The sequence below is a fragment of the Takifugu flavidus genome, chromosome 20 (genome assembly GCF_003711565.1).
Source record: "Takifugu flavidus isolate HTHZ2018 chromosome 20, ASM371156v2, whole genome shotgun sequence".
Classification (NCBI taxonomy): domain Eukaryota; kingdom Metazoa; phylum Chordata; class Actinopteri; order Tetraodontiformes; family Tetraodontidae; genus Takifugu; species Takifugu flavidus.
In genome coordinates, this window is record NC_079539.1 from 2136699 (window position 1) to 2145870 (window position 9172).

A 9172-nucleotide genomic window follows, 5' to 3' on the forward strand; every position below is an offset into this window, starting at 1 on the left:
GTTGACCTGGCAGACACAGTGACAGTCGCTATATATGTAGCGCAGACAGTTACTAAGAAGTATGTCAGCACAATGTCACAGTTAAATTGAAAACTTCACATCAGACGGTGCTTGTGTCACGCCTTGTCTATCAGCAGAGAGGCGTAATTACAACCTTTATTTAATTATTATTTCTCATTCTGACCTTCCTGACTGCAAAAGTTCAACCAATCTGGAAAACAATACAGACATCATGTGATAACCCAGTGTGTGGTTCCCTTCTCCCTCCCTTCTGTTCTGAGTTTGCTGTAGGATTTATCTCACTGTTGTTCTCTGGAGGTGTCAGTGTTTGGGTCCCGGCCCTGCATCCACTGTCAAACATGCAGATCAAATACATCAATAATCTCCTAATTCTGTCAGACAAATACACTGTAGCACCTCCGGGGTTTATTTTGCGATTTACCCCGCAATCACAACGTTATTAACACAAATACAATTCCTGCATGATGAGCCGCCGAGCCTCAAATCCTGTTTGCAGCGACCAAAACACCCAAGTTCCAAAGGCCATGATTAAAGAGAAGCGGCGGCATCGCACGTCTTGCGTAACAGCTGCGACAAATACCTAAAATGACTCGCACATCGCCACAGCGTGCAGCGACTGCTCTCGCCTCTAGGTGCTGTGTCGCTTGCGTAATGATGTTCGCTCATAGCTACCGACTCGCCTGAGCAGATGGAGCTTCTGGGCCAGCGGAGGTCAGTTTGGTGATGGGAGACAACACTGTTGTTATTAAACAGTGTGTGCAGAAAAGGGTGCATGCAGACGCATCCCATGATGGGTTTATAAATAATAGACTGTGCAAACAGGATGCACATAGGCGCTCTTTTGGGCAAAAAAGAAGAGCTTGGATTCTGTCGCAGTGTTGCAGCCCTGTAAACCCAATAGTTACCTTTATTTTTCAGCCCGGTTTGCACATTACTACATTTAACCCAGCGAGAGCTCATATCCAAGCTGTTTTCCCCCATAGCTGTCAACATATATGCCCTCATTATCCTATGAAGAAATATATCGGACAGCTGCTGACTGTGTTTAAAAGTTACAGTTAAGACTGGCGTTGGGACTCATTTTTCTTTCATCCAGGGTGCTAAATCTTCATTTAGAATCCAGCAGAGCGTGTGTGACAGTGACGGGAGGACATCGTGCAGCACCTGCACAGACGTTTAGCTGCCTTTTTCCTGAAACCGGAGGGAGAAAAATCCAGATGAGAGGCACCCCAGACCTCACGGATCTGGACTGTAGGTGTGAAGAGGTGTTTTCCTGTTGAGTTTCCTTTCCTGGAGCTGGATCTGCAGATGGCGAGATGATAGAGGAGGCGACGCTGGCCGCTCCTGTGCGGGGAGAATCACAATCATCTGACGAGGCAGGGTGGGGGGGGCTAGACTGCCTCCACCATTGCTGCGACTTGAGCTGCAGCTTCACTTTGTCTCAGACACAAAGCCACAGCGTGGCCATTAGGAACCCTCCGACATACGCACGCGGGAATAGCGGCATCCATTACGAGGTGTCTCACGGGTCGGTTTCTGTCCAGACAAAATTAATTAGCTCTGCTGTTTCATTTCACATTCGTTTCAAATGAGTAGAATCCATTATGGACTCACATTTCTTCCCTTCCAAAGTTTCCCTTTTCGTCCAACTGCTGGTACATGGGGAAATTTTGTCCCTGTGGTCATCAATAACTAATTCGTCATAAAAGCCTTAAATATAAATTAAAGGTTTGCGCTGTGACTTCACAATGTGACATTATTTTTAGGCAGATTTTCTTATGATATTTACAATCTCTGCATTTTCCTTCTCTACTCTTCCACTCTCCACTTGTCTTTTCATCGAACCTTTTTTAATTGACATTTGTGAAGGAAAGACATCAGGCAAGATCGATGGAAACTTGAAAATGTGGTGTCAAAGGCATTTTAGCCAAACAAAGGTTCTGGTCCTAGTTCTGCTCAGTTTGATAAGAACATTCTGCTGTATGTGAAAGTGCAAATGTGCTTACTGAAGGAAAAAAGCTTTTAAAAATTTCCTTAGCCTAAATAGTGTGTTATCTTTATTCTTTTTCAAGGCTACTTTACCTCTTCTAGGTCACATTTTCAAAAACAAAAGGAAATTGTTCATTTTTCCTACTAAACCCCATCAGTATTCTCAAAAGCCATGGTAATTATCTGTTTATGAACCAAGAATTCCGCATTCAGGAAGATATTGCTCCACCTCTATTTTGTTTTGAGCAATTTTCTCAAAGAACGAGTCTTAAATTAGACCATGGAGAGAGAGAACTTGAGGGATTATGATTAAAAAAACAACCCTCCACAAAATCCGTCTCACCTACGCTCCCCCACGCAGGAACTAAATGTTCCATCCTGACCTCTGGACCCCTGTGGATGCCTGAGCTTCCTTTTCATGAGTGCATTCCAAGGACGGTCTTTCCTGAAGAATTACCCATAACACTTTTAAACCCTCCACAGTTCTGTTAGCACAACAACAGCCCAGGTGAATATTCCCGGTAGTAAGAGCCCATTCACACGAAAACACAAAAGGATCTGGTTTCATCCTCCGTGAGGGAGATAGTGTCTCTTATCTCGACCTTCTGAAGAGAAGCAACTGCCCTGTTCTTTTTATTCAAGGCTGTGCAAGTTTGTAACACTGTGTGTCGGTTGTTTTTATAGAACTACTAAAAGGATTTAGAGTAATTGCTGTCAGGGCGTTATTTTATGTCATTAAGGTCAGGATCAAAGACGGGTTTTAAAGTAGCAGATCTGGGACCAACACAGTTCAGCTGCAGTTTTGCTTCACTTATTTCTGAACTGTAGCACGAGAAATATTTCCACGTTTTTTCTTTCTTGGTCCTTTTCTTTTTAATCTAACTCGAGTGTTATTTCTTGGGGGGAGGGTCCTTCTTTGTCATTTCTCCACCAACATTCATAGCTGTGAGGCAGAGCCACCGTCTAACAAATCTGTTTTCTTTTTTTAAAATTTTCACTGGTGTAGCCTACAGCTGTCATTACAGTGGGAATATTAAAATCACTGTTTAAACTGGAATATTGAAAATCCAAAAGTCATCAGTCCAAAGTATTTTTGTGGTGCCTTTTTTGTATTTCAGTCTGTGGGCAGAGGTTCGATGTGCTCCTGTCAGGTTGGACCTCGGCACAGTCGACTGACCACTCATCAGTCTCTTTGCTGCTACATTTATCTACATTTAGAACAGGTGGGAAGAGCACGAACATCGATCTACATCCATTTGGATCAACTGTTGGACCTATTTTATTGGAACCAAGCCAGTAGTGTTGCTTTTGTTTTTAAAATCTGTTGAAATTATGACCTTAAGTTGGCTCCTTGGAAGTACAGTCTTAACTAGGTTTCCAGTTATTGATTCTCAGTGTTTTTTCAGAAGAAAAATAACTCAAAATTCATTCGAATACTTCCATATTTTGAAGTGCAGAAGCGATGCAGCGCTTCGTGACCTGGCCCTGGATCCATAGCTGCCATCCAGCATTGTTAAAAGCTGGCGGCGAGCGCCGATCGCGACAACACACTCGCTAACCGCACTCCCACATCAATCTGCCTCAACCCCAGGGGCTGTTCCCAAAGACAGCTGTTTCTGGGTGGGAGCCAATTTTTCACACCACATTTTGGCTTCGGTGGTTGGCCGACATGCTCATCAGAGACGGTCAGTGATTTCAAAGTCCGGCGCTCGCGCTCAGATTTCAAATAACAACACCTGCGTTTGTCTCCAGCTGCTTTCACTGGCAGTGTTGCTGGCGGCGTTTAAAACTAATTACACCTGGAGCGTTGTGGGGTTTTTTCAAAGGATTACCAGGGACTTTGTGTGCAAGTAGTGAAAATGTCAAACTCAAATTTAGCAGACAATTGGTGTGATCAGAATCCAGAGTGACAAGTCGAAGCCAAAAATCAGAATAGAATCTGAGAATCCAAAAACAAATGTCCAAACACAAAAATCCACAGTCGAGATCAGGGGGAATGCACGACACCAGAGCGCCTGGCGCCTGAGAGGCAGGTATAAATACACTGGGAAGGAGTGGGAGAATTGGGAGCAGGTGCAGCATATGAGGGCACTGAGGACCAAGGGACGGCGCGACTAGATTAAGGCTGCACAGGCGGCAGAAGGATCTTGATACAAAGACCACAGTCCCTGGCTGGGAAAGGGTGGAGTGTCCTCTCGGGTGGGGAATGAGATCGTGTGGAGGAGTTCAAATACCTCAGGGTGTTGTTCAGGAGTGAGGGACACCGTGCATTGGTGACCTTTGGTCACAAGCTGTGGGGAGTGACAGAACGAACGAGATCAGAGATACAAGCAGAAACCAGTTAGGCTGTCAGGGCTGTCCCTCAGAGACACAGTGAGAAGGCCAAGATGGGGGCTCTCCACATTGAGACGGGGTGGCTCAGGCAACTGGTCAAGATCCCTCCAGAAAGGCCTCCCTGGTGATGTTTTCGGGGCACGTCCCACTGAGAGGAGGCCCCACGGAGACCCACTGGCCTGGGAGCACCTCAGGAATGCCAGAGGGTTCTTGTGTCTCTGTGGCACCAGGGACCGAGACAGAATGCTGATATCGTATGATTGCGCAACACTGGCTGTCAAACATCCTTGTCTGAGAAAACTGTAGCATAATGCATACAATATTCATGAGAGGCATCAGCTGCTGTGTAATATTGACAAAGCAACTCCACAGAGGCCTGCTTTTGCAGGGGAACGACTCGTGTGTAGGCACAAAATAACAGAGATAATTTGATTGCAAATCAAAACAGAAACACTGGAGGCATTTCATGGTAATGTGTCAAAAGCTAACACTGAGGTGGGACATCTGGAAACCAGTGGGACGACAAGAGGAAGACAACTACCAGAGGTTGTTTTAGGAGTCCAATTTCTCCGGTCACAACAAACCTTTATTTTACAAGTCATTCCTGCCTTTCAACAGCCCTTCCAATCCCACTGGTGGTTAAATATGCTTTTATTTTGAGCTTTTACACTGTGGAGGACAAAATAAAGAGCTGTTTATTCAAGGTCCGTCTGACGTCCTGAAGTCATTTGTAGAGTGGAAACGCTTTCCTGCAACAGCCCAAAAATCTTTTCTTTCTTCACCTCAGTGGAATGCCAAGTGAAGTGTATATTTAGACACATGTGCTACCTCTAGATGTGATAGCTTAAGGAATATACCTATGTATCAGGCATTATTAAGAAGTATGTTCTATATATTCTCTGTTATTTGTCACATTCCTCCCACCCTTTCACCTCTTTATCTAGCTCTCCTCAGCCCAGCTTACATCCTGATGGTGATGGAGTGGCACATTTCCAATGTTTTCACCTGTCTTCTGCACCTTCCGCCTCACCGAGGACATTATAGCCCTTTGAAGCTCTAATCTAACCACAAAGAGGGGCTGACACAGTGACACAGGGGTCCAGTTCAGCTGAAACAGAGGGCTGCAGTTCCCATGGTTTTATGTTGTGTTTAACAAGTTAGTTGTTGGAGAGGTGACATTCATCATGTCTGATCAACTGTTCTGGTTTGTTTACCATTGGTATTTCTGGATGCTTTGCTTCTGTGATATGCAGCTAATTTGCTCACAAAAGCTGTTTGTTACTCTGTAAAAAAAAAAAGAAAAAGATCTTGCAGAGTAAACTAATTAGGTTTTTATCCAGAAGAAATCATGTCAACATCACATTCAATCCCATCTGGAAAAACAGGCTCTAACGAGAGATTTACGATAGAATTCACCGACCTAGCCAGCCTGATCTCCTCAGGGGAGGTGATTCAAGTTGAGAGGTTCTGGCCGTCAAAGCTCGGTCACCATTAGTCATCATCCTCCACTGAGGAACAACCAGAAAGGCTCCACCCGAGGATCTTAGGCCGCCGGATGAGTCACATGGGGTCTACAATTCACTCAACTGAGGCATAGCTGGGGACCAGACCTCAACTTGCTTTAAAAGTGATCGGTGAAACAAAGAAATTGAGGCTGCACTTTGGCCTAAAAGGACTAAAATTGAACTTTGTCCCTATTTGCCAATAACAAAACATGTGGACTTTAGGAAGTGCTGTTTTAGTGTGTTTAGAATGTTCCGAAACCAGGCTGAAATCAGATTACATCTCATTTTAATCTCACTCATTATCTCTGCCGTGCGTTCGTTTGTTCTACTCCTACAATGTGTCTGCCAGTCTGCTCGCAATAGTAAAGGTCTACAGAAGCTCACTGGCAGCACATGTCTGACCTTCAGCCCTCTAGAAAAAGGTCTGACGGCATCAGCGCAGCACCGCTGATCTCCCCCTGAAAAGGTCCCATCCTGATGTCACACGCCCTCAATAACCGGTCAGCCTCAACCCTCCAACATGGCTTACATTCAGAGCGTGCGCGCACACACACACACACACACACACGCACAAACCATGAACCTGACAGTCATCACATGGGCTCTGACATTTACCTTTTCCCCTTCGGGTCTCTTTTACACAGTAACTAACATTTTTACATTTACCAGCTCACTCCTGCCGCTCTCTCAGCGCAGAAACCAAAATATACCACACAGAAACAACAATTCATATATCGATTCAACGCTTTATTTTTAGGTTTTGCAAATATCAGTTTTTAAAAAACCAACCCAAAAACAACCTTCTGTCTGGTTATATTCTTCTTCCTGATTGAACTCATTGACAAGCTCGACACGGTCACTGTTTTCTGATTGAGTACTGCTTGAAGTAGCTGTTTGTATCCTGCCCCCACCCCCACAGTGGAAACCAGTTTTAAACACCCTTTCTGCTTTGTCCTGAACTGCCCTGCTGAGCGGAGACACGGCTTCACTCTCACGTACGGGTGGCCTCTCGGGAGCTGTTTCTCTACATGCGTACTTGCGCTTGTACTTGTGTTCTTGTTTACTTGTGAAACACCATCACAGTTCTGTTATAATTCTAAGCACGGAAGAACTGCCAAGCATGGCCTAAGTGTATAGATGTGTCCTTGCTCCCCCCATCCTATCAAGTATGCGTCGGGCATGACTTGTGTGGACGTGGGACCACTAGCATGATGCATTTCAGCTGGGCCAGCATCGGCAGACACATGTGTCACAGGACAGACAGACATGCAGCAAATGCATGTAATCCAGAAGTTCACAAGTCCGTGCTGGTGACCTCAGTATTGAGAAATGCAGCGGACTGCACCTGACAGGTTGCTGTCAGCAAGGGTTTAAATGGGCCAATCACAGTTTCAACTGGAATATGGCTGCAACAACATGATAATAAAATGTACCAAATGACCCTAAATGTGTGGCCATGCCTTTAAATGTTGTTTAGTCCAGAGTGCACCTGCATGGTGAAGCTTTTAAGATTCCTATGACGTTCAGGGACTTGCCTCCGAGGTATTAAACCTAGAGGTCAAAGCCTGGGATCCCAATCCATTTATTTGAAAAAGCCATTGAGACGTCAGATAAAATGTCAGCTGCTGTTAAGTGGAGGACTTTAATTGTCGTCTGCTACCCCTCCCACTTTGACCGCCATTAGGCTGATGGCAGTCACAGCTTTGTGTTGTCCTGAGCTCAAATTACACCTACTAACAACAAATATCACAGTTCACAATGTCACTGATAATAATAGCACCACTGCAGGATGCTGGGATTTTACCTCCTCACCTTAGTCATTTCTGTCAACACTCAGGGAGAGCTGTGGGCATTATTATCATTTCATTCATCTGTGACTAAAATATTGGGGCCAACAGAGACAAAACAGGGACCAGCAGCCAGGATCGAGGGTACGGTGAAAGGCTACGGGTTTGAAGCTGTTTGACGACTGCAGATTCTCGGTGGGACTGCTGAGTATTGAAGTGGAATCAATCCTTGATTTGGGTCCAATTAAAAACCACCAGCAGTTTTGCACCAACAACGTGCAAAACGTTTATGTTTTGTAATAGAACCCAAATCAACTCATCTAACTCAAAATCATCCACACAAGCAAAACAGGAGCATCTTTTTATTGTCACAAAGACATCCAAAGAGCACTGTAACCATCCAATTACATAAGCCAATCAGAAGGGAATGAATATGGGGGGGGGGGGGGGGGGGGGGGGTCCTTCTGTAGTAATATCACCATGAACCAAGTTTGCATGGCCTGTACTATAAAGTCCCCTGCAAACTCCCTGTGAATATATTTGATTCTGAGTTGTGTGTTCATATCGTGTGTTCATATTTTTGGAGTGTAGGTCTCCACCACTACACAGCCAATTTGATCACAGTGCTCGTTATGTAAAGGTGATGAGAAAGTATTAAAATGCAGGCAATTTCTTTCTTTTTTTAATCTAAACGATTACTTGATCCAAAAAGCACTGGCAGAAAGCCAATACTGTTCTTATTATTCTCTTTTAACCAGGAGAAAATGCAGTCCAAACAGTGTACTTTGGAAAAAAGTCTTTGCAAACACTGAATACAAAGAACCTGATCAATAATGGCAGAGCTTTGTACCCAGACAGAAGAGAGCAGGCAGATTGGAGCCTTTAAAGTTTTTAGCCGATCGTTCAGTCAACACATGAGGTTCAGCTCAGACTTTCTTCTTTTCGTGACATTAGCTCAATTCTTTTTCCTCAAGTTTGGGCTTGAAGATCAGAATGCCAGGCCTATCCATGTTTTTTATACTTTCCCAATACCAAGAACGTGCACCTTGGTTGGTTTGAGAACTTTAAATTGCTTCTTGGTAAATAAATAAATCTGGCACATGTTCTTATCCCAAAGAACATAATTTTCATATTCAGATAAGTAGCAAAAATGCTCCATTGTAATACATTATTGTCAGGTTTATAATTCACACCACTTAAAGCCTGATTAAGAACTTTATTAGTGCTGAAAATGTTGCATATCATGAATATGGAAATTATCGACAGCTGCATAAAGACCTGGGGTCCATCATGCATAATACATCAGGGTTGTGTTTGTTTGTGTGGTGTTGCTATGTTTTTGTACTACTTTGCTCTTATATATAATTCTTCTTCTGAGTTCTATCCACATTGTGTTCTCGTGCTGTCATTACTTTGAATCTAATTAGTTGTATATTACAATAAGGGTAAAGGACTCTTCAAATAATTATGTTCTCACATGCATAAAGCTGCGTGGGTGTCTCGGGAATAGTACATCCATGTCAGTCTTCCCTCTGT